At 27.6% G+C, this 8743-nt stretch overlaps 1 non-coding gene across 1 annotated transcript; it reads left to right on the forward strand.

Moving 5' to 3' along the window:
- Positions 1 to 6976: 6976 nt before the first annotated feature.
- LOC124811034 (uncharacterized) lies at positions 6977 to 8488 on the forward strand. The gene is made up of 2 exons (XR_010640976.1): positions 6977 to 7608; positions 8322 to 8488. It is a non-coding gene; the product is annotated as an uncharacterized LOC124811034 (transcript).
- The last annotated feature ends 255 nt before the right edge of the window (positions 8489 to 8743 follow it).

Consider the following 8743-nt stretch of genomic DNA (forward strand, 5'->3'; position numbering starts at 1 on the left):
TCATTACATGGAAGTTTCATAGCCTTTCTCTCAATTTCTGTAAACTTCACTTTTTTAATTTTAGTATGCTTATGATGACTGCTCACAAAATAAATGTCTATTAGGTCAGAGCGGGGCTCAATGAAAAATGGGTGTAAATTAGCAAAATTGAATATATAATACAGACATAAATCTTGTTGAACTTAAAAACCTTTTGCATATTGACCATTTTTTAGTTGTACAAACGAATCTCAATATGCTGTTGATAATTTAAGGCTTGGTTTTGTTGCATTTTTAATTTCAGATAATTTATTAGCATTTTCGTATTCTTAAATTCTTTTTGCTACTTGTACAGCAGGATTTGAAGGACCTCTCACATATCTTTTTAGTTTTTGAAGATAATTTTCAAAACGAAATGCACTGATATCATTGAGTGGTGAACCAAAGAACTCCATATCATCACCAATGTGCAGTAAATAATGAATATTATAAACGACAAAATCACTGCCATATAATTGCTGAGAATTCGCAACAAATTGTCTACGCAAATGTTTGGCATAGGTCAACATGTTATTTCTTCTCTCTTTTGAAGATGTAAGTAGAATTGATACCCCAACAGATAATGTTTTTAAAGCTCAGAAATCAATATTCCTTTTTAGACAACAGTTCCTGTATATAACAAGATTTGCCGGAACTTTGTAGCTTTCCATCTATCAAGTTAGATATAAAAATCTAGGGCGTCTGACAAACTCACTTGGTATGCATTTTCTTAAACCCAAAAGGTTTTCAGAAATTTGTAATATGTTATTGCTGCTTAATTTCGTCTTTCTATTACCTTTTCTCAAAGCTTGCAGAACACGACGTACAACATTTACGCAGATCAAATGCATATATTCAAGTGCAAAAATGATGATACATTGGCCTGTTATTTCATTTAAAGGTAAAGCTCCATGTTGTTGACTTCCAAGCAACTCAAGATTTCTAAAATTGTCATCGGTGCGATTTTCAGCATTGAAGCAATCAGTAGAAACAAATATGATTCGTTTGTTAGTAGACATACCCACAGCAAGACAACGTTCACATGCATGCAGACCGTTATGACCTACAATATTTTTCAGAAAAGCTCTTGCTGGAGCATAACAAACAACTGAGTGCAAAATAACTGTATAATGTTTACCGTTATGATTGAAACCATTATACTTAATTATTTTAAGTTCTTCAATGATATCTTTTAAAAAATCGTTAACAGAGTTTGGCTTACTATCTCCTTGATATAAGGCAACAATCGTAGGTGAACCTTGATTAACAGTAGAGAGAATTGGCCGAAATTGTTTTTTAGAAGATCTGTACAACGGTCAACATTTATCTATACCGTCAACATTTATTTGCAGATTGAGTACATCGCTGCAAGTGCCTAGATTTATTGCATTCTGTGAAACTTTTGTAAGGCCAAAATATATGTTCTTTCCACCACATCTTTCCTGAATTTGTATAGTTGAAGGAGTTTACAATAAAGAACGACTATCTTTAGGGCGCTGGCATCCATGTTTTCTCAACAAGGTTAATAATCCATTACATGATGAACGTGTCAGTTTGACATTAACAACCTATTGAGCTAGATTGTATTGAAAAGATCCATTGTCAATTACATCAATATCACAATAATGTTCATCATCTGAGCTGCTATAAGGTGGCACTGTGTCAAAGTTGGGTCCTTCAGAATCGCTATGGAACAAATAATCGTTGCTATTATTTGATATATCAACAAAATTGCAAAAACTTGCATTGGAAAGTGATTTTTGATTCAGTTGATATTTCAGATAATATGGTCATATTAGTTGAAGAGTTTGATAACGCAGGAGATTCCAATTCAAAGCAATTATTTACATCTTTAATAATTTTTCTATACTTTTGCATATGCTCTGCTTGTTAAGTCATTTTAATAAACCTAAAGAAGAGTCTTCAATTTGAGTATTCAAATACTTGATATTCAAATATATTTTTGTGAATAAAATAAAAATATTTAAATTAAATATTTAAATAGAAAAATATATATTTTTTAAATATATGCGTATTATTGAACAACTTGTAATTCAAATATTTGTCCATTATACGAATAATTTTTAAAATAAAAATCTACAGAAAGCTTTGAAAAAAAATTTCAGAATTTTGATATAGGGTACAACACCTAGTGTTTGCCATGCAACCTAGTCTTCGCCACTTGATCTTTAAATGAATCCCTTGTCTTTTGTTTTAAAGTTAGGATCATCAAACTTTTGCTTATATTGAGCGGTCATTGCTCTATAACTGAAAAAAGTTTGACAATCTTAAATTTTAAATTAAAGGCACTAGATTCATTTAAAGATCAAGTTGCGAAGACTAGGTCAGATGGTGAAAACTGGGTATTTTACCCTAGCCTTTATATGGAGAAATGAAAATATATTTTTGTATGGATTACATTTTGTGTGACATTATTTTGTTTTGTTTTAAAAAAAACACTGTCGAATATTTAAATTATTTATAAATATTAGTAAATTTAATAATTTACCATACGAGCCCATAGCAACCAGCGTGGCAGTATTTGATCCCCTAACCACAATTGTTTAAATAAAGGTTGCTTTTTTCAGAATTTCTATTTCAGAATTGTTTATGATAACACAAGAACAAAAGTTCATATGTTTTATTTAAGAATCAAATACTTGAATGCTAAAAATCATTAGAAAGCCCTCAAATACAGTATTTCAAAGGTAAAACAATTATGAAAATTGGACAATTATAAAAAGTTCTGACGTTTTTAGTAGCAAATTTTCGAGGTATGGATTTCTTGATAAAACTGTGGTCAAAACAATATTTTTTTAAACAGAAATTGTTATAACTTTGTCAATTCTTATTCAAATATCTTTAACTTGGAATCAAAAGACAGATGTAAAAAAGGGCTATAATTTCAAACTAGTTTCTAGGTAAAGGGCGCATCAATATTTCTAAAAAAAAGTGACAAAAAAAATGTTTGCCTAACTGTACTCAAAGAAATAAGATAGGAAATTTACTAAAAAAAAATATTTATTGTGAAAATTTTACAAAACAATTACGAAAGTATTGCTACACCTTAAAGGTGTAGCTAAGATTTCAATTCTTCCTTGCTTCTCGAAAATCTTAGAGCGAATTATGTATAACCGAATCTTAACTTTTCTAAATATAAATAATATTCTATATAATAAAAAATTTGGATTTCAGCCAGGGTATTCAACTGACCATGTCATTATTAATATTGTTCACGATATATTTAAAGCATTTGACGAAAGTAAGTTTACCCTCGGAGTTTTTATAGATCTTAGCAAAGCCTTTGATACAGTAGACCATGGCATTCTTATAAAAAAACTTGAAAGTTATGGAATTAAAAGCACATATTTAGAATGGCTCAAAAGTTATCTAAACAATAGAAAACAATACATAGCACACGAAGAAGGAAAAACTGATTACGTGACTATAACTTGCGGTGTTCCCCAAGGCTCCATTCTGGGTCCACTGTTATTCCTTATTTATGTAAACGACTTTCATAAGTTTTTAAATATTTTAAATTCAGTTTTATTTGCAGATGACACAAATTTATTTTATTCTAATGGAGATGTCAACCTTTTATTTAAAACAGTAAACAAGGAACTTTTAAATCTAGCGGAATGGTTTAAGGCAAACAAATTGTCATTAAATTTAAATAAAACTAAGTATACTTTTTTCATAGAATACACGATAAAGACAACATCCCATTAAAACTTCCTGATCTTAATATTGGTAACTCTAAAATAATTAGAGAGTCATCATTAAAGTTTTTAGGAGTAATACTTGACGAAAACTTGACATGGAGAGAACACATAAGAACGTTAGAAGATAAAATTTCAAAAAATATTGGCATTCTATACAAAGCTAAGCAATTATTAAACCAAAACTGTTTAAAAATCTTATATTTCTCCCTCATACGTTGTTATATAAACTATGCAAATATTGCATGATGCAGCTCTAATGTAAATAAAGTTAAAAAATTGCTTAGTTGACAAAAACACGCTGTCAGAATTATTTCAGGTGCAGGTCGTTTTACACATTCTAAAGAACTATTTGAAAATCATCACATACTTTATGTTTTTCAGTTGAACCTTTATCAAATTCTTATATTTATCTACAAATTTCATAATCAAGTAACTCCTATAATATTTAATACACTTTTCAATAAAATTAACCACGAGTACCCTACAAGGTTTTCAAATTACAATTACGAGCAACCTAAAATGCACTATTTGGTTACTAAATTTTCTATTGCCATCAGAGGTCCTAAATTATGGAACACTTTGTTAAATAACCAGCTGATAAATTGTTCTTCGCTTTCTCTATTCAAACAAAAACTAAAACAAAAACTTCTTAACGATGTTAATGAATTAAATTCTTTTTAAGATTCTTTTTTTCGTCTTTGTTTTATTTTTAATTTTTAATTTTTCTTTTTAACAACTATCTTATTAACTAGTCTTTAGTTTAAATTTTCCTTAAATCCTACTTTCAACTTATTTTTAGTTTTTATGTGTAACTATTATTATTTTTTTTTTTTTTTGGTTTTTTTAATTTTTAATTTTTTTTTCACGATTTCTTTTTAATTATAAATTAGTTACTGATTATAATATGCATGTAAAATTTGTATTTATTTTTTATCTGTATTTGTATCGATTTTACTTGCATTTATCGTACAAAGTAATTTTATGTTTACATTTTAATGATTGTACACGGTTGCTGATGAAAGCACGTCGGGGTGCAGTGATAAGGCAAATATTGCCTTCTTTTAGCCCCGATCATGTAAATTTTATTTATATGAAACAGCATTGTATTCTTTTTTTTAATGACAAAATAAAAAAATAAAAAATGACCCTAGCTTTAAAAATAGCTAAGCTAAGTTGACCTTAGCTTTAAAAGTCCGCTTTAAAAAAAATCTTTTCTGGAAACTATAGAACTAATTTTTCATTTTTGTTTCATACTTTTGACGTTATAATGTTATGTTTTAATATTCCTAGGTTATAAAATGAAATTTAAAATAATAAGCAAAATACATAATAATCAAAAAGAAAATTTAAAAGCATAAAAATTAAACATACCTTAGGTTTATTCTTTTCTAGGTTCTTATAGGTAGATATTTCATTTAAAAATATTTACTTTTTATTGAAGTCAGAAACAAGGAAACCAAAGAAATTGACAATTATTCAAATGACCTTAGAGAAAGCAGACAAAATATTTATAAATCTCATTAGAATATATACTAACCACATTTTTTTGCATATTATGTTGCGGTAAAAAAGATTTATAAAATATTGTTTAATTAAAATGTGTTGTCTAAAAACACCACGTTATCAACACATTTATTTGAAAAAAAAATTTTTTTTATTGCCAAAAAAATAGTAATTGTGAATGTCTTTTAAATATGTTGTTTTGTGGCTTTAGTCATAACGTATTTTCAACACATTTATTTATAATAACAATAATAGTTTTTATTTAATTTGTTTGCTAGCGAGAAGAAATGCTCTTAATTTTTTGTTTTTTTAATGGAATTGAATTCGATTAATTTAAAGTAAATTTAAAAATTTAGGTTAAACATTAATTAAACGTCGATTAAATTTTATAATGCCCGATGCGCAGTAAAAAGATCTTGATTAAGCGTATAAACGCTGTCTAAATATTTAGAATTCGTTTAGAATTGATTTCTAGACGTTCAAATAGATTTATATGTCATTTAAACGCGATCTAAATTCAATTTAAATCAGCAAATGCCCGTAGGGTATATATGTATGTATGCATGTATGTATGTATGTATGTATGTATGTATGTATGTATGTATGTATGTATGTATGTATGTATGTATGTATGTATGTATGTATGTATGTATGTATGTATGTATGTATGTATGTATGTATGTATGTATGTATGTATGTATGTATGTATGTATGTATGTATGTATGTATGTATGTATGTATGTATGTATGTATGTATGTATGTATGTATGTATGTATGTATGTATGTATGTATGTATGTATGTATGTATGTATGTATGTATGTATGTATGTATGTATGTATGTATGTATGTATGTATGTATGTATGTATGTATGTATGTATGTATGTATGTATGTATGTATGTATGTATGTATGTATGTATGTATGTTAGTATGTATCTATAACCTAAATATCATTTAATGTAAATTTAAAAAAAGTCAAAGTAGCAATATTCAAAGAAAATTATTTTAGTTTCAAAAAAGTATATATTTAGAATATTATTCTTTTGAATTAAAAAAGTTGCGAATATACCTTTAACTTTGACGACAGTAAACACCAGGTTAATTAATTTAAAAGATATATTTCTATATGTTAAAAACCAAATTTCAAGTATTTATTTTTTTTAAAGTAAATATTTTTCAAATATTTGCATTTTTATCTCTTGTAAACTTTAACGAAAAATTAACCTACGTTCTTTGGATTTTTAGGCCTATCGTTTTATATTATAATTACTTTTAAAAAACAATAAAAGTTGCACAACGTTAAAAAATTATAAAAAAGCAACGTTATAAAAGATTTTTCGAGCGACTACTATATTTTGCGTTTTATATGGTAATTTGAAATATGTTCATAATTTTACCTGCTATCAAATCAAGAGGCTATTTTAAAAATAAAACGAGGGGACGAATCCCTAAAAACAACCAACTCCTGTTTTAAAAAAGAAAAAAAGAAAAAGGGCAAAACTAAAAGATTGCCGCCTGAAATGTCTCAAATGCTAACTAACCGACTATACTCCGGAAAAAACCAAATATAAGTTCAAAATCGCCTTCTTTGGGGAGGGGGGTGTCACACACTTTATACACCACATACACTACCGTAAACTTGTCCCTATTCGAATCTCAACAAAGCTATCTACTTTTCGAAGACTTGTGTTTAGTATTCACGCCAAATATTTCCACATTTCAAAACCTCTTCTTAAATGTTTTGTGTAATAACCTATCACAAAATACCTAATATACTGTGTATGTAAGAAGATATCGTATTACGAATGTAACTTTTGCTTTTAGATTGAATTTTTTTTTGAAGTGTCGTATTATAAACATCAAAAAAAAATTGACGTGTTTTTTGTTCATTTTTTGTTACTAATATGGAATGGGAATTTGCATAGGAATTCCTTGCGGAAATTCCCCAGTATTATTATTGCATCATGTTTTCTATAAGCTTGATGGTGTTAAGCTTGAATATATTATATTTTATCTTGACTTTGAGTAAAAAGCAATTTTTTAACTTTTGAAATAACAGATTGGGAATATATTACTTCGATCAAATGAACCTATTTTGGTTGTTCTTATTCGCCTGCATATCCATATTAGAAACATTTTCAAAATCGACATCAGGCGAACAATTATCGTGCATAAAAAACGAAAAAGGCTTATGTATGTTTAATACTGCTGCTGGCCCGATCTCATCCGCTCTTTGTTCGTGAATTGGTGATTCGCATATAAAACAAGATGTTTTACATGAAAAATGTGAAACATGTTGTTGTGAATATGTTAGCAAGACAAAAATAAATGACTTCAAGGATTTTAAAGTAAAACACACAAAAGGTTTGTTTATTATTTAATGATTGATAATATAGCGTTGACTAAGCTCGTTTGAGGTTTATTCTGTTGTTAAAAAAAAAAATTAAGTTTATTCAAATAAACGACTCTCTTCCCTTTTTTAACTGAATTTTAACGCTGCAGCAGCAGATACACTGCTGCTACAGCAGAAAAAGTTGCAACTGCAGTAGAAACACAACGCAACTGCAGAAGTAAAAAAAAGTTTTACGGCATATCCCAGCATAAAGATAAAGCGAGAACCTTTTCAAAATATGTTTACAATTGTTGAAAAGTTTTTTATCATTTTGATAAACAACTTTTCAACATTGGGTCAATGACTCATCAGTGACCGTTTTGATGAAACAAAGGATTTTCAAACTAGTTGAAATCTTGCCCCTATTTTCCCTAATATTAATTGAATGAAACTTTTGTATTTTTTCAAGATGAACGAGACATCAAAAATGAATAAATATTTTTATGGCTCACTAATTTTTATTTGTCAACTTTTATTCGTAATTGCATTAGGCTGCACATACCACAGAAAAAATTGTTATGGTTCCCGTAAGTTTTTTCTTTTTTGCAAGCATTTTAAACTAACAAAAAAAATAAAACTAATTATTAAGTTACGTGATTTTAATTTTATATGCTTTTTTTCTATGCAAAAATATTTTTTAAATTTGATGTTAGTGTATATATTTTGCAATTCTAATTTATTTTAGGTCCTCCTTATCAAGCAGATGAAAAAATTTATAAAGAAAATAAAAATAGCCATCAAGGTTTAATAAAATACTTTTGTTTTTATGATGTAGTTTATTTATAGCATTTGTGTAAAATCCTTATATAGGTATTTAAAGATAATGCATATAAATATATTTTTAAGATCTAAGTAGACACTTTTCTTCTTATTTGCTGTTCGATGCAAGGGTATTTACGACTGCCATTGTTAAAAGTCGATAAATAAATAAAATCGATAAATAAATAAACTCGATGAATAAATAAAATCGATAAATAAATAAAATCGATAAATAAATAAACTCGATAAATAGATCAGCGTTTTCTAGATATCAATCTAGATCAGAATTTTCAAAAGATAACTATTATTTTGATATTAACATTAAGGACACATTTAGTGTTCGGGATG

Source organism: Hydra vulgaris, chromosome 09 (assembly GCF_038396675.1).
Source record: "Hydra vulgaris chromosome 09, alternate assembly HydraT2T_AEP".
NCBI classification, from domain to species: domain Eukaryota; kingdom Metazoa; phylum Cnidaria; class Hydrozoa; order Anthoathecata; family Hydridae; genus Hydra; species Hydra vulgaris.